We start from the raw sequence: 24,549 nt of genomic DNA on the forward strand, positions 1-24,549 counted from the left end.
CTTTGTCCTCTCATGCTCCGCGATTCTTAGGCACAGATCGGGAATGTATGAGAAAGGAGACACAAATTTTTAGATGCATAAAACGAGGTTAAGAGACCAGGCCACAGGACACCAGTTGACACTCAGGATATAACCACACCGCCACTCCACAGAGATCCAAGCTATAAGATCAAGAGCCCATTGGCCACCATGTCGACATATGATAGATGGCCAGGTCGATAACATATAAGGCAAACCTTCCATTTGAAATTCTGGATTCATCAGGAACGTGAAATTTGACTGTTGGGATCCCTGTCACGAGCTACATAGTGGCTATAACTCACACCGAAGCCATTTTTACAAGGGGAAATTAGTCAAGAACAACAAAGCGTAATAGAAACGATAGGACTAGATTCTGGGACAGCTACAAAGGACAAAGACATGAAATGTTTTCTTTGTGAATTCCAACTTTTGAGCAGGGAATGTATGAGGTAGCTTAGAAACGTGAAATTTGACTGTTGGGATCTCTGCCATGACTTACCTAGTTGCTATAACTCATACCGAAATAATTTTTAAAAGGGAAAATTAGTATTAAACAACAAAGCCTAAGAGAAACGATTGGATACCATCACTCAATAAATAGACAATCAAGAAGATTAAAAAACCCATTGTCCAACAGGACTGTGTGACTTAGGGCCCAGTCTCTTCCCTTTAGGACAATGGATGCATCAAGACTGTGAAATATGTCTTTTTACTTTTTCAACTCTATAGTTTGCAATGAATTACAGCGAAGCAACTTTTACGTAGGAAAACTCGTTTCTAAATCCTGAAAGACACTATTAAATTTTGTGATGAAATCTTTTCATTATAATAGCAAACTATTGTGTCACTAGTTATATTAGGTAGTTGAAAAAGTACATTACATTAAAATTGCCATACCCTCAAATCCAACACCAATATATGAATGATGTCCCTTTAATACTTTACATACCCATTTTCCCGGATTTGATACTGTATCATAAAATTCATCATCTTCTTCAGTTTGCTCAGTGTGTTCATCTAGACCAGGAGTGGATATCTTATTATCTAGTGGCAAACACACACACACACACACACACACACACACACACACACACACACATACACGTACACTCACAATTTATAAACAAACATAATAGTCTATCAGGACGTAACAATAATTTCATGTCAGAATAGACAGTAGACTACAGTACAACTTTCATTTAATAGTTTCAATTGTACATATAACCTAGCAATCCTTTTGAATACTCAAAAAAAAAAAAAAACTTCAATCATAGAATCACCACCCCTACCCTCACATGAGATGATATATTAGTATGAGATCACTGAAGATGACTTCCCTAGAAATTTGTGACTTTGTGAATGTATACATTCTTCATACAATGATAAGCTGGGAAAGAACATACTCATGTTCTTTCCATGTTGTGTGTCTAAAAAAATTATGATTTGAACTTCACTAAACACTTCTTTATAAACTTTCTGAGGATAGCACATATTTTTCTATCTGTATCTTATGTTGATATTTTACCATTCTAAAACCTCTGCTGCTCCATAGTTCACTTGTGGCACATTTTTTATTATAAAGCCTTCTGGAAGATATGCCTTTTCCCACTCCCATAGGAGAGGAATACATTTGTTTTGTTTGGTGCTAACCAAGGAGATTACAATATTTGCAATTCCTACCAAATGTCTGCTGTTTTAGATAGTGGTTCTTATTTAAAGATCTATGATCCTCCAGATTTACCCACATGAATTCTATAATCTATTTGGATGATGCAACATGCCCATGTTATATTATCAATCAACATCTTGTAGACATGATACTTTTTAAATGGACTACATACCGTCCTCTGGAAGTCCAGATAGTGGTGTCGCCAATTGGACTTTCACGTTGCCTGATAGCCCAGGTTGTCTGCAATCCTCAGCTTGTGTGCCATCTGGCAGAGGACTCTGTGAAAGAGTCATTAGTCAGGATGCTTTCCCTTTCTGAGAACACAACTCAACTTGCCATTTTCAGAAAACAACACTTGACAAATATGTGAAGTCTATAGGGAGCACTAGGTTGTTGCAGGGCAAATCTCGTCTTCAGGCTCAAGTGCATCTATCCTTTCTTCTAGTTCTCCCTTATGAAGAACTAGTGACCAGAAGAAGAAACACATTTACAGAGTTCCACCTGATTGACCAAGGTAATCATCTCTGTTCATCCTCCTCAGTATGAATTTTATTTATCTGCTACTGGGCTTTGATCATATTCACCAAATACATTCCTGCCCAGACTCTTCGTGTAAACAACAACCTAAGAAAGTGTAGGAAATGATGTATTATGGTAATTGCTTTGTCACTGAAGCAAGTGACATTTTCCTTAAACTCCTCCAATAAATATGATGTTTTTCACTTTAAAATCTCCTATCCATTTCTCTATTCTGACATGTCAATGAGTGTTAGACCTTCACCTGCAATATTATGTCTTCTTCATCTTCTCAGCAAATTTGTTCCATATCTCATAGTATAGAGTACAGCTTTCTATATTTTATGTGTCTGGGTATATTACACAGATGTGGAATTCAAAGTTTCCTGTAGCTGTGTGGAACATTGAGTCTTGGCTAAAATATCCATGAAGGACAGTTGAACAGAATTTTCTAATTTCATTTCCTTCTCTGATTATAGCAATATTTATGTGATTAAGGGTTGGTACTTCAAAACAAAACTTTCAGATGGGAACAAGACTTATCTTCTAGGCGGTTTTCTCTCTTGAACATATGGCCCTATCCTCTTTGTACATACAAAAACTTTTATTTATTCTTCAGGGGCATATTCTAGTCGTGTTCAGGTAAACTAGAGTATGATATTTATTTCTATATATATGTATAAATTGAACAATAACTGAGTCAGTGTCATAAGCTCAGTCATTACTCAAACTTTTACCATTTCTTTGAGGAGGAAATAAATCATGAAAAATACTTTCTTCTCCTTATTTCAAACCATGCATTACTCCATCTTATCTTCTTAATTGAAGAACTACAAATTTCCCACTGACAAACACAAAATATATGAGCCCTTCACCTTGTCATGGATGTCTGGAATTATGACACTACAATTGTGTACATGGGAAGTATCAACCTTTCTACTAAATCCAATTCAGGCTCACTTTTTCGCATCCTCCATTCTATAAGAAGACTCTATAAGCACATTCTATAAGCACAGACACACTGTACACTCATCATTAGATGTAGAGCATGACTGTGACAAAATCCAACATCCCTTCCTGATAGAAACCCTTGAGGATCGATCCAGCAACAAGCAAAGTATTCTTTAACATAATCAATGCAATGAATACCACACACAGGCAGCAGTTTCCAACAAAGGACAGAGAAAGCATTTTGAGTAAAATCAGAAAGGAAATAGGGATAAACATTCTCACTCCTCCTCCTCAGGAAAATCCTTGAAATTGTACAGAGCAATGAGTCATGTCAAGGAAACAAACTGGACACCATCACGGGAATTCAGGCTAAAACAAGTTTTATTACCAAAGGAATCCATGCTGTACAAGAAATATCCTAAGGACTCCAAATGTAAACACCAAAGGGTAATGAACACATTTAGCAAAACCACAGGACACAAATGCAGGTACTAAAGGAAGTAGTCTTTCTCTATGCAAATGGCAAACATACTGAGAAAGAAATGAATGACAAGATTTCATAAAAATGGCTTCAAATGATATTAAGACGGTGAAATATAATAATCCTAAGTCAGCAAATGAGAAAAAGAAAACTTTTTTATATCTAAGCAGATGAGAGGACATTATCATAGGATGGAAAAATGGGAAAGAATCGTTCTTTAAACTCCCCATGCATCAATAAGCAAAGGAAGGATTAACTGTCTTGCTTCTCAGACTTCCCATGAAATTTTCACAAAAATCAGATAACATCATCTTGAGTTTTGTATGGCAAATCCAATAGTAAGTAAAGTCAAACCAAACTGGAATGTCAAAAAAGCAAACAGCAAACGAACCAAAAACAAAACCTGCTGCAGCTTTCACCGTAGCAGAATTCCAATTGCACTTACAAATAGATTAATTACGATGGTACTTGTCGTCTTCATAGAAACAGTGATTGATACAGGCAACTTAGTTCTTGCATGCAATCCAGTATCCTACAGCCACTTGAATTTTGAAAAGGATTCCACCATTTCCCACCAGAGAAAGGACAGCATCTTTAACCAAGGGTCACGATGAAACTGGGTAGACTCTTAGACCCTTATTCGTATGCAAGGGGATCCTTCATTCTCAGGCTTTATAAATATTGACTCCAAATGTTTCTATGCTTTGTACATAAGAACTGAAACTCGTAATATATTACAGGTGAGTGCAGGGGAGGAAACTTAACTCAGTAGCAGAGCAAAGGTCTTTCTACAAAGGACCCTGGTTTCAAACGCAAAGATAATAAAATTCACAGCTCCAAATATCCAGTTATCAAATGGAATCACACGAAACTAAACAACTTCTCATAAGACAAGGGTACCTCACTCAATAAATAGACAATCTATAGGATAAATAACCCACTGGTAGAAGATATGTGACAGAGTGGTATGTATGTAGAATATACAAACAATATACCCCTTACAACACAAGATGTGTCCTGACAGTGATGTTTGTCTTTATTGGTTACATATACCACATTTACCTATGACTTACACAGAAGCAATTTTTGATTTGGAAAAATGGTTACTATTTGCCAATGGGGTATATAAAATGATGTGACTGAATTAGCTGCTTTCATGGTAATGTCAAATTATTGTTTTAACTGTAATGGCATTTTAAATGTGCATTATTTTCAGGTAATATTTATTTTCTAAGTCAACACGACTAAGTAATTAATGTGAATTTTATAGGTTACATACCCATCCTTCATTCCTTAGATTTGAGTCTGAATGCTCTTCACGGTCTCCTTTGTTTCCGAGTAATGAATTTTCTGCTGCAGGATTTATATACACATTAGATATTATAAATATAACCAAAATGCACTTAGAAAGCATAATACTCGCCTAATACTCGATACAGGACATCATTACTTAATGTTAGATGATGATATGAATATCATATTGATCTTTTATATGCTCAAGTCACATCCTGTGTCTGCCACCATTTCCCTTAGCGTGTGAGATCAAGACATAACTCCTTCTCCACACATGGTCCTTCTCCAGGATCATGTCTGCCTGTACATCACCATATTCTACCAGGGTATTAATGAACTAAACCTCTGAGATTGTAAGACTCCTGATTAAATGTTTCCTTTATCAGAATTGCCATGATCATGGTGTCTCTTCACAGCATTGCACAGTGCCTTTAGAACATAACTACTCAGCACATTGCTCAAATACAGAAGTTTAAATGTATACACTCGGAGGGCAATGTCAGAGGATGTTGCTGTAGAGGATAGATTGTCAGCTATGAAATTATTGGCACATATGTAGTAGATATGTGAAAATAATGCAGGGGTACTTCAATGTACATAAAACAATAATTGTAATCCACCATATAACAAACTGAAAGACAAAAGCAACATGGTAATCCCATTAGCTGCTGAAGAGGTCCTTACATATAATCGAACACCATTTCATAATAACTTTCACAGAGATACAAGGAACAGACCTCACGACAATAAAGGCAAAGTTAACAGCAAGGCAATTGCCAATGTCAACCTAAATGAAGAGAAACTCAAAGCATTTACACACACACAAAAAAAGAAATGAGACAATGTTGTCCACTCTCTTCACACCTATTCAACCTACTACTTAAATCCTTAGCTATAGCAGTAAGAAAACTGAAAGCAATCAAGTGGATACACATAGGAAAGGAAGAAATTGAAGTATCTATTTGCTGATGATATGACTATGTGTACAAATGATCCAAAAACCTTCTATACCAATAAAATTATACAGCTGATAAACACTTTGTACAAAGCAACAGCATAAACAATTATCACGAGACTTCTGAAATACAAATGACAAATGGGTTGAGAAAGAAGTCAGATAAACAATACTTCAATACTTTCCATAGAAACAATACGTTTCAAAATAGCATGTGTGTGTGTGTGTGTGTGTGTATGTGTGTACATATATACACAGTGGTATCTCTTACTAAGCAAGTTAAAAACTTGTAGAATGAAACTTTCAGACACGGAAGAAACTGAAGATGATATCAGAAGATATAAATATCTTTCATACTCGTGGATTGGGAGGATCAGTTGAGTGAAAATGACCATCATATCCAAAGCAATATACAGACTTAATGCAACCAAAACAAATTCTAACACAGTTCTTCACAGATCTTGAGGGGGAAACTTTTAACTTCATATGTAAACACAAATATAGAAAGAGAGAGAGGAGAGAGAGGGGAGAGAGACTGGAGGAAGAGAGAGAATACAGAGGTAAGAGAGAGACTGAGAGAGTGGGGGAGAGAGGAGGAGGCAGAGAGAATAGCTGAGGAAATCCTGAATAATACAAAAACTGCTGAAGTTCTCTGATCTCAAATTGCACTACAGTCTATAGTACTAATACAAATTTGTAATGGCGTCAAAACAGACACATTGATCAAGGATAACAAACTAAAGGCTGATAAATGAGGTCACACGTATATGGACACGTGATTTTTGATAAAGGAGCTAGAAATGCACACTGGAAAAAAGACAGCATTGTTAACAAATGGTGCTGGAAAACCTGGATGGTGGCCTATAGAACACAAACACACCCATACTTATTCCTCTACATATAACTTCACTTTAAATGGATGAAGAACATCAACATACAACCAGATACACAGAACCTGATAGAGGAGAAGACAGAGAATAACCTTGAAACCTTTGGAACAGCACAAGAAGTAAGAACAAGAATAAATGGAACCTCATGGAACGAAACAGCTTCTGTATAGAAAAGGACACCATCATTTGCACAAAATATCAGACTACGGGTTGAAGAAAGATTGTTATCAACTACACATCAGAGAGAAGCTAACACCTAAAATATGAAAGGAACTCAAAAAACTGGACAACAAGAAAACAAAATAACTAAATAAAAATGGAGTATAGACCTAAACAAAAAATTCTCATAAGAAGAAAATCAAGTAGCTGAAAAGCATGTAAAGAAATGTTCAACATTCATTGTCATGTAGGATATACATATCAAAACTACTGTGAGATTTCATATTACACATCTCAGGATGGTCAAAATTCAGCAAAACTAATGATGGCCCAAACCCACAAAACAAATGACATCTCGTGCTGGTAAGGATGTGGGATAAGGGGATTCATCTATTGAGGGTATGGGTGCAAACATCTATAGCCACTATGGAAATCAGTGTGGTGACTCCTCATGAAGCTGCGAATTCAAGATCCAGTTCTACAACTCTTGGGCATATACCAAAGGACTCTACGTCCTACTACAGAGATACTTGCTCAACTGTGTTCATTGCTGCTCTATTCATAATAGACAGGAATGGAAAACAGCCTAGTAGTCTGCCAGTGGGTGAATGAACAAAGGAAATGTGATATATTTTCATAATGGAATTTTACTCAGCTCTTTGAAAATATAAATTTCAGAGATAAATGGATGGACCTAGAAAAAAAATCATCTTGACTGAGGAAACTCACACCCAGGAAGACAATTGTCATTGTATTGACTTATATGTAGATGTTAGCTATTAAGTCTTTGGTAAGCAAGAGGATAGGTATAGAGAAAGGGACTAAGATGGAGGTAAGGATCTCCTAAGGAAGGGGAAATAGCAAATATATTTATGAATGGACAGAAGGGTGGAGACTGCACTAGAATGTTCAAATGGAAACAGGTAAGGAAGATGGGGTAGTGGAGGGGATGCAGGGAAGGATGGCTAAAGGAGACTTTGATGGGGTCATATGGAGACCGAATGCAACAGAAGCTTGGTAAAACTTAAACAGATATGAAAGCATTCCAAAGGGAATCACTACATAATGGGAGAGATATTTCTTGCCACCAAATGAAACCTCCTGTCCTGGGAATCGGCTACATTTAATTAATTAATACCTAGTGCTGTCCACCCATACTGATTAGTATTCATGGATCAGGAAGGTACCTGGCTTTCCCCTAAAGGAGAAATGTAAATGCCAACCCAGCTACAAACTGTATTGTACGAAGATGATCTTCCTGCAAGATATGCTGGTGCGAGTGTGGCACAAAGCTTGTGGGGTAACCACTCACTCTCTGATTGCAATTGAGTCCCAGTTTGTGAGAAGGAATCTACCCAGCTCAGGTGGACGATAGCCTGAGACTAGATAGGTCAGGGCCCTGGAGAAAAACCAAGTAATGCTGTCCTGCTAACTGTACTTAGAAAATAAAATGATTCCTAAGGACATTTTCCACATCCATGGATTTGGATCTTGTTCAGCCATCAACAGAGAAACTTCCTCCTGCTAGTGCAGGGGAAAAAAATGATGAAAAAAAAAATACAGAGGCCCACAACTGGATAATATGCAGAGAGTGAGAGAGACTTTGGAACTCTCAGTGGTATGTGCAATGTCTCCATTAAAGCCCTCCTGTCAGAGCTCAGGGAATTCTGCTGAAGAAGCAGGCAGGCAGATTGCAAGAGCAGGTTAATATGCAAGACACCAAGGAAACAAAGCTTTCTGAACACACTAGGACTGACAAACAAATGAAGCCACAGACTGGCTGATGCAGAGGGTCTAAGCTACAAGGGGTACCAGCCCTGACAGGGTAAGTAGACACCACCCAGAAACGATCTCCAATTGGTAACACTCACAAAGGAACTCTGGCTTTCTCCACTGGAGTCTCATTGCCTATACAAACCACATTTAAAAGCAGTCCCTGTTCCCAGAAGCACACAGCCAACAGAAAACCAATACAATGGTACTATTGGAGGTTTCTTTTGTCTCACAATACTTTGTCCATTTTCTAAGCATACAGATCTTTTGCTCTTATAGTGTTGATGGGTTTCTGTGTGTGCCAATGAGTGTATCTCAGCGTTCATCTGTGTTTCTTGTGCTCTTTCTTGGGAAATTTTTCTGTTTGTTTTGCCTACTTCTGGTGAGTTTGCTTTATATTACCCTATTCAATTTTCCTTTATTATTATTTTTAGATGCCTGCTCTTTGTAATGAGACAGAGAGAGAGAGAGAGAGAGAGAGAGAGAGAGAGAGAGAGAGAGAAAGGAGGGTTGTATATATGTGGTTAGACAATTCTCTCTGAGAAAGAAAACATTCTTGCTCCACCATTTCTCTATGAAGAAAGACTAGGGAACATAAAATTGGAGGACTTACATGGGGAAGTCATGCAGTTATTGTGAGGTTTTTCATATTCATTTTCTAAAATTTTCATTCTGCCAAATACAGAAATGGCATCAGTTAATTTGATTTTTATGATAGCAAAACATTGATCAATATACTTCATTTGAATATTTAAAATGTTTCAGATATTTTTCATAATATTTGCCATACCCTACACATTTATGAATCATGTGAAAAGAAGAAGACAAAGAAGACAAAGGAGGAGAAGACTACAAAGGAGAAGAAGAAGAAGAAGAAGAAAAAGGAGGAGAAGGAGAAGAAAAAGGAGGAGAAGGAGAAGAGGAAGAAGAAGGAGATAAGAAGAGCCCAATTCACTTTTTGTAATTGAAGGAGGAGAGGACAACGTGAAATGCTATTGAGTCAAGAGCATTATAATTCAAACCATCTAGCATATCTTGACAGGATGGAAAGTACCCTGATATTAGGAGTTCTTTTTCTGGCGCAGAATTTCTCTTAGGCTCCAAATCTCAGCATTTACTACTTTAGTTCACCAACTTACTGTGAATATTTCATCACGTGAAAGTATGCATGGAATTAGCAAAGCAGTATATTATGTTTTGCTTCTCAATCTTGAACTAATACAAATCCCAAAACAAGATGGGTGGTGATGGTGTGCACCCTTATTCCCCATGAAGGAGGCAGAAGTAGGTGGATCTCTGTGAGTTCAAGACCAGACTGGCCTAAGGTGCTAGTTCCAGGACAGCCAGGGATATTAAGCAGAGAAAACCTGTCTCAAAAAACAAAAACAAAAGACAGACAAACAACAAAATAAAATAACCAGAATCCCAAAGGAAAACCACTGTGTCATTCTTTAATGGGTCTGAACTAAAGAGTCAGTCAAAGATGAGAACACTATGGAATTTCAAGACATGGGTTGGTCTGTTGCTATTCTTCTTCTATCCAGTAATGAAGTACTTAGCTGAGTTTTGTCATAATGACCCTGCACATCCATGCTTATCACCAACTGACACAGAAGACAAAGTCATATTTCATACTTGTATAAACATACAGATGAGATGTGATGGGGTTTATGTGTAAAACATAGGTAACAATTTGTGTTCACAGAATTCTGCTCCGTGTCTTTCATTTGAGGCAGATATGGAAAGCATCCCAATGCTTGAGGCACAGACTAAAGTCGCTTGAGTAATCCTAAGTAATATGGAAAACACTGGATAGGTGTGCTGCCTGTGTTATGTCAAAATGACACATGGAGAGTCTGATAAGAGGGAGCCTTAACCGAGAAAATGCTTCTATAAGGTCTGACTATGGGAATTTTCTTACTTGGTCATCCATGGGGGAGGTCCCAACCCAATGGGAGATGTTACTGTCCTTGGATAGGTGGTCCTGTCTTCTATTAAAATGCATGCTGAGCAAGTAATGAGCAATCTGTTCAGCAGCACCTCTCCAACATCCATGCATTGAAACCTAACTCCAGGTACCTGTCCTGTTTGAGTTCCTGTCCTGACTTCCATTGATGAAAAACTGGATGTGGATGTATAGTCAAATAAACCCTTTCCTCAAGTTGATTTGGTCATGGTGTTTCATCACAGCAATAGTGATGGTACTAGAACAACAGGTCAATGACTACCTATCACCTTCCCTGAGAAAGGTAATAGAGATCTGTCACAACCACAGGGCATGATTCATGCAACATTTGCACACAGATTACTACTACTAAAGAAGGAAAACATTCTGAAAATGTTTGGACCCATGTGATATTTTAATGTATTCACAAACCCGTTTAGAGAGACAACACCAAGTAACTTATTGTGATGGTCTTCTAGGATACTGCAATGCTTTGAATACATGATCACATTCAGTTGCCTAGCAATGGGTGTGGGGAAACCTTAGTCTTGGCTGCCAGAGTACAGTACTACTATAATGGGAAAAATTTTGAATGTACAACCACATGGGCAATTGAACTACCCAGCTTTCAAGGCCCCATGACTCTTACGGCAAAGACCCAGGCAAGGTTAGTCAAAAGTGGACTGAAGGACAATCTCGATGGTGCCAAATGCCCATGAACCAAAGCTGACTCGGTTTTCCTCATGCCTGCCACATCCATCCAATATATGTTAAGACTTGACTTCGATGTACTTAGGGAATCTCTTTGGTTGTTTCAAAGTCGAGGAGTGGGAGTAATAGACAGCACAGCTCCCAAAGGAGAATGTTACCATTTTCTGTGGAAGTGTACATTGTGAGATTGAAACAGCCAGTGGAGAAAATGAGAACACAACAGGGATTCAATCCCATTGCCTGAGGGCTCTTCTTGGAATGAAAGAAAACATGGGGGGGGGGTCTCCTGAATGATAAACAACTTTTTTTAATTTTATTTTACATACCTATCCCAGTTTCCCCTCTCTGTCTCCATTCCTCCCTCCCTCCCTCTTTCCCTCTCCCCCACCCTTACATGCACCCCGACCACCCTCTCTTCCCATCTTCCCCCCCAGTCCACATGTAGGGTGATGCTCTCCAGGAGGTGTCATCTAAATCTGTCATTTGGAGTAGGTACTAGGACTTCTCTCCTGTCTCTATGTTAAGGGAATATCCCTACATGGGGTGGGGGGAGAGTGCACCCAAAGTCCTTTTGTGAACCAGGAATACATCCTGGTTCCACTGTATGAGGACCCTTAGACAGCTCAGGCCTTCTATCTGAGATACATGTTCAGGGGATCTGAGTAAGTCCCATGCTGGATTCTTAGCTCTCAGTCTGGGAGCCCATTAGCTCCTCCTTGTTCAGGTAAGTTGTCTCTGTGTGTTTATGCAGCATGGTCTTGTCCTCCCTCTCTGCATCTGGATTCTAGCTCAGCTCAGTGTTTAGTTGTGGGTGTTTGCTTCTGTTTCCAACAGGTACTAGATGAGGGCTCCATGATGGTGGATAAGTTAGTCATTGATCTCATTATCAGGAAAGGGTATTTATGGGAGCCTGTCTACATTGCTCAAATTGTTAGTTGCAGTCAGTCTTGTTAAAGCTTTAGAAAGAGAGGCTAGGAGTGAAGCTCAGTGGTAAAACACCTGCCCAGCATATTCAGGTGCCTGGGTATAATTCCCAGCCTAACCATAAATCAACTCTGAGATAATGTCTTTTGTACTCATTGCTGCTTCTCACTAATCTACAATTTCATCTGATCCTCAGCAGACAGGGTTGGCTAAAGCACTACCATTCCAAAACTTCTTAAACAACTGAAACTATAAACTTTTGCCTGACTTAAAATACAACAGTTGTAATTATTCTGTATCTACATTGGGGTTAATTAGCCTTTTAATGTATATACTTACACTTTTCTATTTCCTGCTTGGGCATAATCCAGCGCAGTCCATCCAAACATATCTAAAGACCAAACATTAGCTCCTTTATTTAATAAAAGTCTGACTAGATGTTCCGAATCCCATTTCACTCCATACATCAAGGTCGTTCTACAATGATAGAAAGATGATTAAAGTAAACAGTGAATTGCATGTATTTTACCAATTCATTGTTTTACCATTGTGTGGAGAATTGAGTATTTAGAAACTAGACAATTATCTTGAGAGCATAAGTGTTCATCACTGTCTTCTAGGCTATGAAGTGGAAATTAGCACAAAGATTCTTGATCCTCTTGATATGTGTGTGTGGGGGGATGGGGAGGTTAAATTAGTACACAGAATCATTTTAGTGGTAATCCATGATCCAGTTAATGTTAATATGACCTAGGTCCTACTTGACATAGTTTTAAAGCTTTGGTATTATGCATGTAGGTACTGACCTAACCAAGCTAGCTCGGTCTTTCATGCCTATTTGTATGATTTCTGAGACTTTGAGGTTCTTCTACGACATGAAATAGTACCTTAGGAAAAACCTGATATCAGTAAACGTCAAAGAAGGCAATTTGAAGAAAAGTTGCCCAACAGCCTATGATTTTACTTCAGTTCATTCTTAATATACTATACCAAAAATCAAGCACTATAAAGTTAAGTTTTCACAATAATTAAATAATTGAACTAAAACCTTATAATTTACAGAAAATGATTATATGACTATCCACATGACATTCTAAATAAGACATCAGGTATTATCACAGGGGACAGAAACTTGACTCTACATCATTTTTGTATTACTCGTTGCATATAATTTTTGATCTGACATGGTTTTTATCCATATTTTTTAGTTTATCCCATTACATTTTTTATTTGAGTGACTGTTACTATTTTAGAATACAATTAATGTTTAAAAACGCAAAAGTACATACCTTTGGTATGGGTCGCAAGCATGAATATTTGCACCTGATGTTATTAGCAATGCTGCGGTCAATAATTTTTTTTTTCTGGAGAGCCAGCATCAGGGGGGTCAGGCCCTCCTGTAATGAAATCAACCAATAATTCACAATGCTGCCTATTCCCCAACTGAAGTGAAAACTTTATACCTGGCACAGTGAATATAAAGTTTTCCACAAAGTAGAGAGCACTAGAGATTTTCTTCACAGCAAACTGCTCATTCCTATGTTGTCATTGTAATTCTTCAATCCTGCCTACAGTTGTTGCAAGACCTCTCCAAAACTCATGTCAAACACTTTCCTTCCATGAATCTCTGTTCCTTTCACTACATTTATCATGGCATATTAAAGTTATGTGTTTGCTTCCTTTTAAGTGAAAATTATTTTAATTGAATTAAAATCATTCCCCACTCCTATTCTTACATTAGATACTCCCCTTCCCCCACACATCTCACCTCATTTAACTCTACTTAGTACTCTTCCCAGGCTCCTTCAAGTTAGTAGCCTCTTCATCTTTGATTATCTTTACTACATATATCTATATATGTGTGTACATGTATGTATAAACATATAAATAGAACCTACTGTCTCCATAGTTGTTCCGTATATGGTTTTTAGGACGGCCACTTTGCATTGAACAACCAATAAGGGGGTTTACCTTTAAGAGAAGCAAATTCTCATTCTCCAAGCAATCAACACTTGATAATAAATTCAAAATCTAGGGATGGAACACAGTGAAAGATTTCTTCTTCTACCTTAACATGTCCACTGGTATTATCATAATTCCAGTCTTTTTATGCAGCTGTTTCTAGGAGAGGCTGTTGCATGGAAGACTTCCTCATTATTCTGCCTATTACAATCTTTTCAATCCCTCTTCCTCAAAGTTTTCTGAGCCACAGACTCATGAGCTGTGATGTAGATGTACAAGCCAACATTTCTTGGGAGCATATCTCAAAGGAACCAACCCCCAAACAAGTGCCAAAGGATTTCAAAATTTTGTTGAATAGGTGTACTAAATTTTCCTCTCTAACTCAGAATTTCTACCTGTATTTCAAATGATATTTGTGTGCCAGATGTATCATTTTCCAACATGAAATATGAGAAAAACTGTGAAATTGTTCTTTTTCAAAATAAGTAAATAACCAAAATGTGCTTCTTTGGTAAATTCCTGTTTGACCAACTGTGTATGCAGCAGACATTAGCATCTGAACAACTTGTTTCAGGGGGCCCACGATAGCAATGCCAGTCCCTTGCTCTGAACATGTCACCAAAGAAATTGACTCAAAATAGCCGAAGCGCCATATAAACTTTGATGAATTGACTGTTTCTATCATGTTATATGATGCAAGTTGTCCTCACCCTAGAAAGCCCAAGACATGTTCCTTAAAAATTATTCAATTTAATTTTTGTTCATTTCATACATAGGTGCTGTAGTGACCTCATTTCAACCTTTCCTCACTGTCTCTCCTACTCCCCCTCTGTATCAACTCTTCTCATGCCCTCCCTACTGCTTCTAATTTTGATGACCTCTTCTTTAACCAGTATTGTTATACACACAAGCTTATCTATGCCTGCTTGTATGTGTGTATGTATACATATAACGTACTGAGTCCATTTAGCTTTGCTCATATTGTAAGTGTTAATGGCTAATGATCTAGCATTGCATAGTCAGAGTTTGTCTCTAAAGAAAACAGATTCTTTTCTCATCACCCATTGTTTTCCCAGTGATAGAACCTTGTAAGTTCCCCACCACTGTTGGCAATCCGCCCTGTATTGCCATCATGTGGGCCTTATTTAGGCAAAAAGAAGACAAAGATTTCCTGAGTTCAATATTGCATTATCTTGCAACAGGCACAATAGTTCTTTTGTCCTTAGAGGCATTTGACCCCTTTTCAATGATGTTCTCTGAGCCTCAGGGATGGGTTTGCACCAGTTGGGGCTGGCTAGTCAGCAAAAGAATCTTATGTTCACATTATTGGATTCAGCAAATGGCAATAATGATACCTTACAGCATTTGAGGATCTCTTGGACTCTAGTCAACATTAATTCCAGGGGCAGTTTACCTCTCCTGCTTTGTTAAACAGTCTATTGCTTTAGGCTAGGGGGGAGACCGTTTCATCCTGTTCTTTACTTATACTCCAATACATGTGTTTAATTTCCCTGATATGATAATTCCATGAGCGAGATAGACTTCCAATATTACTTTTTAAAGCATAGATCTCAGTATGTAGCCCAGTCTAAGCTAGAAGTCATCTTCCTGAAACAGAACCTCAGTCCTACTCTTGAGTTTACAAGTGTGCCATCACATCTGATCACCTGCTTCTTCAAATTCTTTTGTATCATTGCTCCAGTGTGATCAATGCTTAGGTTATAGTTCTAGGCAAGGTACAAATCAGAAATAAATAAATGCTTTATCCATCAGTGAAAACTGAATAATCCCTGTATGTACTTGCTTTGGTACACTGCAATCACTCAGTAGCTTGCACTTGTGTGTAATGTGAGAGAAACAGTGGATGTTGTCTGTAGTGTACACAACATGTCTGACTACAAACAGGATCAACCTAATAAATCTAAAACATCTCCTAATCAGAATGGTGTTATTTATATTGAAGATAATTTTTCAGGTGTTAGATATGCATCTATGAATTGTGCATAGTAGACAATGCTCAGATACAAAGCTGATATTGAGAAATAATTTTAAAATGCGAATTAATTTCATAAATATAAAACGTCAATTAAATTCATAAATGCACCAGACATCCTAAATCTATATCAAAACACCAGGAAACAAAAATAGAAGACTCAAATAGTTACATAGGGAAAGCAGGGGGACATGAGCAAATGGGACACACTTGGATGTTGAGTATGAAAGTGTTCACTGTAGGGACTGATTCAATCAAATGGGTCCAGAGGAGAAAGGAATTAAATCTTTATGAACAAGAAGAAGTCCAGATTTCTGAATTCTCCTACAGATTGAGAGTATACTGTGTTTCTAGAAGGTAAACTGTGCATGGAGTGCACTGACTCCATAGAACTTTGGTTCGCATTTTTTTTTTTTTTTTAACCTTTGCTGAATGTTTAGCAACGGATTTGTACAAAGCAAGTACTGGTAGTGCAATCAACCATATTTAACTCAAAATAAAACAGTCCCCGATATAGTGTGAAAGTGAAATGTCACCCACAGGTTCATGTGATTGACACTGTAGCCTAGCTGGTCACTATGTTGCAGGAAGCTTGTGGAAGCATTTGGAAATGGATCCTTGCTCTCTGAGCTATTGTCATGTTGGCAATGTTGGGGTTAGTCCCAATATTGTCCCAGTTTCTCCAGCGGCTTTTGCTTTCAAGGCTGTGGACATGGGAGAAGGTGAAATGTAAGTTCCTGACAGGATGAACCAGCATAATTAAACTTCTGTGCTTTCTCGACCAAGACAAGATCATCCCTTGCGACACAGCAACTCTTTTCTTTCTGCTGATCCAAGCAGGAATGTTAAAACAATGACAAAATCAATATCAAGCACAAACTGTAATCCAGTCATTGGGATGGTTAGTTTCAATTGTCAAGGACACCACCTAGAATGACTTAGGAAGAGTGTTTCCATTGGGAAACTGAATCATTAGACAGACCCGTGGAAAGGTCTGTGGCCTATGTCCTGAAGCTTCTAATGATTTTACCCAATTATTGATGCTTCAGTCTTATTGTTAGGAAATAAACGTAGGCACATAACCATCCCAACACCAAGAGTTCAGTTTTCAAACGGTGTGTTTGTTTTATTTGAGTACCAAGATAAAGCTTACTTCCAAGGTAAAGTTTGCTTTCTTTTATTATTTTAAACTGGTTAGAAAAGTGGTGGAAAATATTGATAAAGTAGAAGTATTATACATGGCATACTTTGTGTTTTCATGAAGATTTGCTGTCCTACGAACAGGAAAGCTGTGTTCTCTATTACTTTTTTCAATAAACCAAGGTTATTTCTCCCATATTTAAAATCAGATTTATGAAAGTTCCATAGTTATTTTGACTACATCTACCCTTCTCTCTCTACTCCTTCCTGATCCACCCACTTTCCCTACCCACCATACTTTCTGTGCTCATTAATAGAACCCACTCACTGAGTCTAGGGATCATTGCAAAATTCTCTAAGAGAGAGAGCAAGTCGATTGACCACAAGGAAACCACAGGGCAGATGTTCATATGAACTCACAATCATTGTGACAGCACTCACAAGGCTCACCCAGGCAATATCAAGTCAGCCAAACTCTTCATTGTGGAGACAGGAAGTTAGGACGAAGTCCTATCTCTAGCTGGGGAGCTATTGGCAACTGATAGCTGTGGGAGAGGGAGAGCCAGTTTTATTTAGCAGTGTGACTCCCTAGTAGGCTGACCAAACTGCAGTGGATGGTCACAAACCCAAAAGCATATGGGCTGTGCGAACTGCACTAATTTCTTGCACTATAAAAGCACAACAACCATGTTGATGTTTAAATAAATACCAATCAAATGATTTCTAAATGTCAGTCAGGGAATACTTGAGCTTCAGAACCCAGATAATTGTGGCCCTATACATGAACTTGTGAAAGCAAACAGTTCCTAAATACTTGAGAATTTAATTTAGGTAATCTTTACCTCTGACATCTCTTCCGTAGTGCTCCCTGACGCCAAAAGGGCAGCCACGATTTCAAAGCAGTCGTTGTATATGGCATGATGAAGTGCCATGTCACCGTTCACGTCTTTCAAGTTCGGATCTGCTTCTTGTTGTAGCAGAAGCAAGACTGTTTCTGTTGAGCCAGACTGTACAGCCTGTGGATGTTATAAAAAGAAAAACATTGAAAAGTCAAGTAATTCAAAACAGGCATTTCACGGCTTTCACTATGATTCATGTTTGAGTGAGATAGATGCTTTCATTTTCAGTATGAGCATTTAAGTGAAATATTTCCTGAAATTGATATATTTGAACTACCTTGACAAGTGGTGTCATTAACTTGTCGTCAACCATGTTAACTTCAGAGCCATTCATTAACAGATACTTTACAGCAGCTGTACATCCATGAAAGGAGGCATAATGGAGAGCCGTTCTGTGGGAGAAAGACACATGTTCTTATTGAAATTGTAGGATATTATGTCAGCATGTACAATCACTCACATTTTGCAATCATTATATGACATGTAAGTCCTCTGACTCCCCACGGACCAATGTTTAACTTTCTTCTAAACATGTTCATTTGCTCTAATTATTCACTATATTAGAGCACCTCACTCACTATCCAGAACGTTTGTTACAGTGGGGGGAGAGAACCCATGGCTGTTGCAGGCTAGATCAGTCATCTGTCACTCACTCATCTAGTTCTATCTGGAGCCAAGGTTCTGGCCCAGAGAGGCCTACTTGTACAGAGAGAGCATGACCTTTGGCTTGAACTCCTACTTGACTTTGCATCCTGCTCTAGGTGGCATCCTCACCAGCTATCCCCTAGTCCATCAATGCAGTGATTTCTTCATCCTTTACATGCAGATCCAAACAACTCCTCTCCCAGTGTACTATGACACATCAGTGAGGATCTTTGCAACCACTCTGCATGGGCTTCTGCACAGTAGATCCACATGGTGGACATTTAAATTATTAATATTACAATGTGATGAACATTTCAAGTAAACGGCAATCCATTATCTACTTTACAAAGATTTTCAAGGTTATTTATACACTTACAAGATCCCACAATGGTGTTGGTTTGCTTTTATTTAATTTGAGACAGAGTCTGCTTCATTAAGAAAACTGCAATCATTCATGCTCTTAATATGACATGCTGCCCAACTTAAGAATTTCTTTGGCTCACATTTGAACTCACCAAAAATTGGAATGTGACTGACAATTCATATTTGCCAACAATGACTGCTAACACTTAAAAGCTATGCCCTCATGCAAATATCATGGTGCCTTGGACTAGTTGATATGTGACATATATGCTTGGCATTCCTAGTCTCTTAAGCTAGATTCAAATAAATGCTAGTTTTGAATGCAGTGTAGGTAAGAGCTGTGAAACATATCAACAGCAAAGTGTAAATGCAGAGGAACTTTTATTTAGTTTTTTTTTTTTTTTTTTTTTTTTTTAACGAAAATTCAGCTGAAGGTAACTTGGGATTCAAATCAGTTGGTTTGGCTCATTCTTCACCATAAAGACAGAGAATTCATAGGCAGCAGATATTTGCTATGCCTAATGGCAGTATCTAAATCTACTTTCACAAGGGAGATTAAAGACTGTGGGCCACAACAACTTGGGCCCAATTGGAAAAGCAAGATGAGTTTGCTGCTTTCCAAGTTATGAAAATCCCAGTAAGCTTTATTCACCTCTACCAGGAATAACTAAATATATCAGAAGTAACTTGCAGATAACCTGGAGCTTGTCAGCAAATGGTGCTAAGAAAATTGTTACTCATCAAGGCAGTGCTGAATTAAACCCTTCAGAATGATATGAACTAACAAGTAAGAAGCTTAAGAGAAATAACAAATCTGAGAAATCTATGAAGGTACAAGAATGACATTCCTAGGACACTAGTGAGAAACAAAGAAAATGAAGTGTGATAAGAACACAGCTATCTTTCAAGTTCAAATTCTTTGCATGATTCTTGTGTAAACGATATATATATATATATATACATATATATATATATATTTACAAAACATGGGTACACAGTGGTATAAAGATTAGTTGAACTATATTTGAGTAATTTCAATATATTCAGTGGCTTTAGTATGAGAAACTGTACCAGCAGTGGTAGCTCATGCCTTTAATCCCTTCACACAGGCAGCAGAGTCAGGCAGATCTCTCTGTGAGTTTGAGGCCAGCCTGGTCTTCAGAGGGAGTTCCAGTACAAGCTCCAAATCTCTACAACAAAACTTGCCTCAAAAAATAAAAAAAAAAAAAAAAGAAAGGGGAGAAAAAAAAAAGGCTCTATACTTGGCATCTGTACTCTCTACATGTTTATTACTTGTTATTGCATATATTGAAATGCAATTCCATTTGTTTACTATTGTATAGTCAATAAAATGCCATACATGGGGATTATGAAGTGACAGGGAACCTCCTGGGACTTTGGTCTAGTGCTTATGCTCAATAATATGACATGGACCCTCTCAGACCTCAGATGACCAAGAGCCTGCCAGCTAGAAAGCCTAGCTGGGCTCTTCCACTCCTGTTATCCTCAACAGATCCAGGGAAGGTAGGTTTTCCCCATCTCCCATCATCCCATTTCTTCATGCCCAACTCCCATCCTGAGCTTCCAAGCCCTCTTACCGCTGGTGTTTGTCTTTATGATCTATGGAAAATTTCTTCTTTTCGATGAGTCGGATAAGAACTCCGATTTTCCCTCTACAGGCTGCCAGATGAAATTTATTTTTTCCCATGTAGCGCTGCCTGTATATCTTCTCTTGACTGGACCGCCAACAACATAAGTTGTTTTGGCCAATGTCAGAGGACTTACAGAATTGTTTTGGAGTTTGCTGTTTTTTAAGACACCAGAGAGTCCTTAAGGAGGACAGCATCTTCTGTGTCCACCTTCCTCTCGGCTTAAATATTTGGGATTAAGTGTAGTCCATTAACATAAACATAAAAAACTACGTATAAAAGTGGTCTAAAACCATCCTCGTGTCGATCAAAGAAGCGACTCAAGTGTTGCCTGTTAAGCACAGATCCAAATGGTTACTTAACAATCGTTGCCAAGCAACACTGGTAAATTCCAATATGCACCTTCTTCCTCATAGGTCACAGCCCCTGAAGTAAATGGTGTCAGTGCACATGTGCAGTGTAGGTAGGCCTGGTGCCCTTGCTTGCCTTAGTTTATACTTACCATGCAAGGTCTTTATTCTTCAAATTTGAAGAATACCTTTATTCCCTACATTAATCTTATTTGGCAGTTGCTTTGATAGTGTAAAATTCATCTGTCTAAAATTTTATCTAGGGCTTTTCACTGAAAGGTCATGTTATTTATATGAGCTGGCCTTTGTGAAAAAGACATCCTCCCTCTTCCCCCCCCCCACCCGTGTCTTACTCTATGCCTATTTCTCTCTCATCTCCCTCTATCTCTCCTCTCTCTCCCCTTCTCTGTCCATCTCTCCTCTCTCTCCCGCTCTCTCTGTCTATCTCCATCACGCTATCTCTTTTCCTGGTTGTTGAACATAAGAGTATTTGACTCTACAATACCTTCTGATTATAGGTTCATTCCCCCTATCCTCCCTGATCTTCCTCACCAACCCACCCACACAAATCAGTCCTTTCTCCCAGTAGTTTCTTCCTTCCCCTCAATTGACCCCTCCAGTTTCCAATTTCTCCCACTCTGAGCACCACAGCTCAGGTGCTGGCAGTTCTTTGGAGACACCTCTCAATGGGCATGGGAGGCACGTGAAGCTCTAGGGGGAATTCTGCTCGCTAAACACTCTAAACAGCAGGAGGCAATTGAAATTAGACTAAAAAATAAATGACTATTTGTGCTACACAACTGTTAGACACTGAGCTTATTCACAAAAAGTAAAATACAATCTATGTCTTCATTTTCTGTTTGTTTGTTTCCGTTTGTATTCCTAGAAAGAAGACTCCATAATAACATGTGAGCAAAATATGTTTCAAAATCAAGTGTGCTTAAGAATAAACAGCCAACACACCAGAAATATAAATCTGCCTTAGTTAAGAGCACAAAGAGGGAACCTTCAAGACAAGCTTAAATGGCCTGGAAGCAGTTAAGGTCACAAAAACAAGTGCAAATTATCACCATGAAGGTTACTGTGGAACAAATGCATTCACCTGCCTCTGACAAGCAGGGGTTTGTATCCCTTTCCATCAGTGGGATTAGATTTTCACTAACCCCACTTGGGAAGGTGAAAGAAAAAGGAAACTTGGCTATATTAGTCGGGGGACAGAATTATTAAGAGAAAAGAGGAAGTGTGACTAAAGAGATATGTTTTCTGATTTGTGTGTGAGTGTGTCTACTTGGTAGGATGACTTAAGTATTGAAATGAATTTTCATTAAAAAGCCCACTGTTTCTCTTGGGAGTTATTAAAATGGAAAGAAACCCATCATGAGAAAGCAGATATTGGAATATTTGGAACTTTTCTACTGGTAATTAACAGCTGTAAAGTCCACCGAGGCAAAAATAAAATTAAGTAGCTGAAACAATGTCCTGTGACCACTTGCACAGGCTAACTATTCTCTTCCATATCTGTGTTTGCTTGAAGATGCTGGCCTGTGTGCTGGGGTGTGTCTGAAATGGATGGGAGATGGAGAATAAAGCCAGTGAATGGGTCATGCTGAAAGGACAACTTTAAATGTACATAAATATTGCTGCTCTGTTCATGCCTATATTTCCTTAGAAAAGAATTTATACTGTGAAGGATAAAAAATGAACTTAGGAAAAGGAGCTGAGGAAGGAAGTCTCTTCCTCCCCTTGCTGTCTGTAAAGGAACAGAGGCTGGGAATGGGGAGATGGCACAGGTGGTAAAGCACCTACCGTGAAAGCATCAAGATCTGTGTTCGAGTCCCCACAAGATGTCAGGCAAGTTTGGACAGAAAACGAGGGTGCCTCGGGCTGCTGACCAGCCAGTCTAGCCCAGTCAGAGATTTCTAGGTTCAGTGAGAGATCCTGTCTCAAAAAGTAATGTGGAGAGGGATCCAGGGGCTCCTCTGTCACCTTCTGGCCCATGCACTTTTTAAAGGTCTTTCAGTTCCACGATGAGCTACTCCTTCTTGGGACTCATCATGTGTACTTGAGGCTTTCTTCGAGGATTGGTGATTTTGGTTGTTCCTCTATGGTTTACATTGAGATAATAATACTGGACAAGAATGGAGACTGGGTGAGTGAGCAAGTATTCAATTTGTACCTGAGGTGCTCAAGACTTCTGATCCATGAATGCTTCTTATAGGATGTCAGCCTAGGTGCCAAATTTTCCAGAATACATGTGTGGAAAGAAGTATGCAGAGTTTTTGCCTTTGGGAAGAACCATGCTAGTGCCACCTGGCTATGAACTCCTGACCTCATCGAGGCTTTAGCTTGAAACTTTAATTTCTTGCATTGTTCATGCTCTCCTCATTCTCCCCTCTGAGTCTGGCTAAACAGGCTGAGTTCAGTCTCCATCTCACTTGTTGGCACTTTAGTGTCTTAGGTTTGTGTGGAGCAGCTCTGTGCTCTCATCTGCTTTCCATATCTCCGCAGAACCCTTCTCTCTCATTATCTTTTTTCTTTATGAGCTCATCACTTGCAATTCATTTGCTGTCCCCATTAAAGCATCCAAGAAAGGGTAAGAAATAAGGGTGTACTAAGTCAAACTCTTTGAAGCAGGAGACCGTGATTTGTGGGGGCACTTATTTACATGTATGTGTATTTAAAAATGGATTAGACCATGTTTGTATTTGTGCTTAAACAAACACCTTCAAATGATCTCTGGGCACAAATAGAATGTGTTCTCCATATACTCCACTCCTTCAACTACTCTTAATTCTTTCCACATGTTGGCTCCTGTGCTTTGTGTATGTATGTTCATGTAGATGTATGCAATTATGTGTGCAGGCATACTGTTCCAAACATGAGTGTAGTGTGTGTGGACTACAGGTTAAAGTTTTATGTCTTCCTTAATAGCTTTCTCCTAGCTTTGTGGACATGGGTTTTCTCACAGAACTTGGAGTCCATTGGTTCATTTAGCTTGGTTGGGAATGTACTCCACAGATGCATCTGTTTGTGCAATCTGTACATATCTCCCAGAACTCACTGGCTATAGACACCTGTCCACATAACTGACTTTCCTTGGGTGTTGGGGATCTGATCTCAGGTCTTCACACTTGTGCGGTACAGTACAGTATGGGGCCCGAAGCTGTAGCTCAGTACAACCCTTGTTGACAGAGCCATCTCTCCAGCTACAACTGGAGCTTCTATTTATAGAATTTAGGGGAAAAGAAAGGAATTTCCCC

This window comes from Phodopus roborovskii, unplaced genomic scaffold, assembly GCF_943737965.1.
Source record: "Phodopus roborovskii unplaced genomic scaffold, PHOROB, whole genome shotgun sequence".
Lineage (NCBI taxonomy): Eukaryota > Metazoa > Chordata > Mammalia > Rodentia > Cricetidae > Phodopus > Phodopus roborovskii.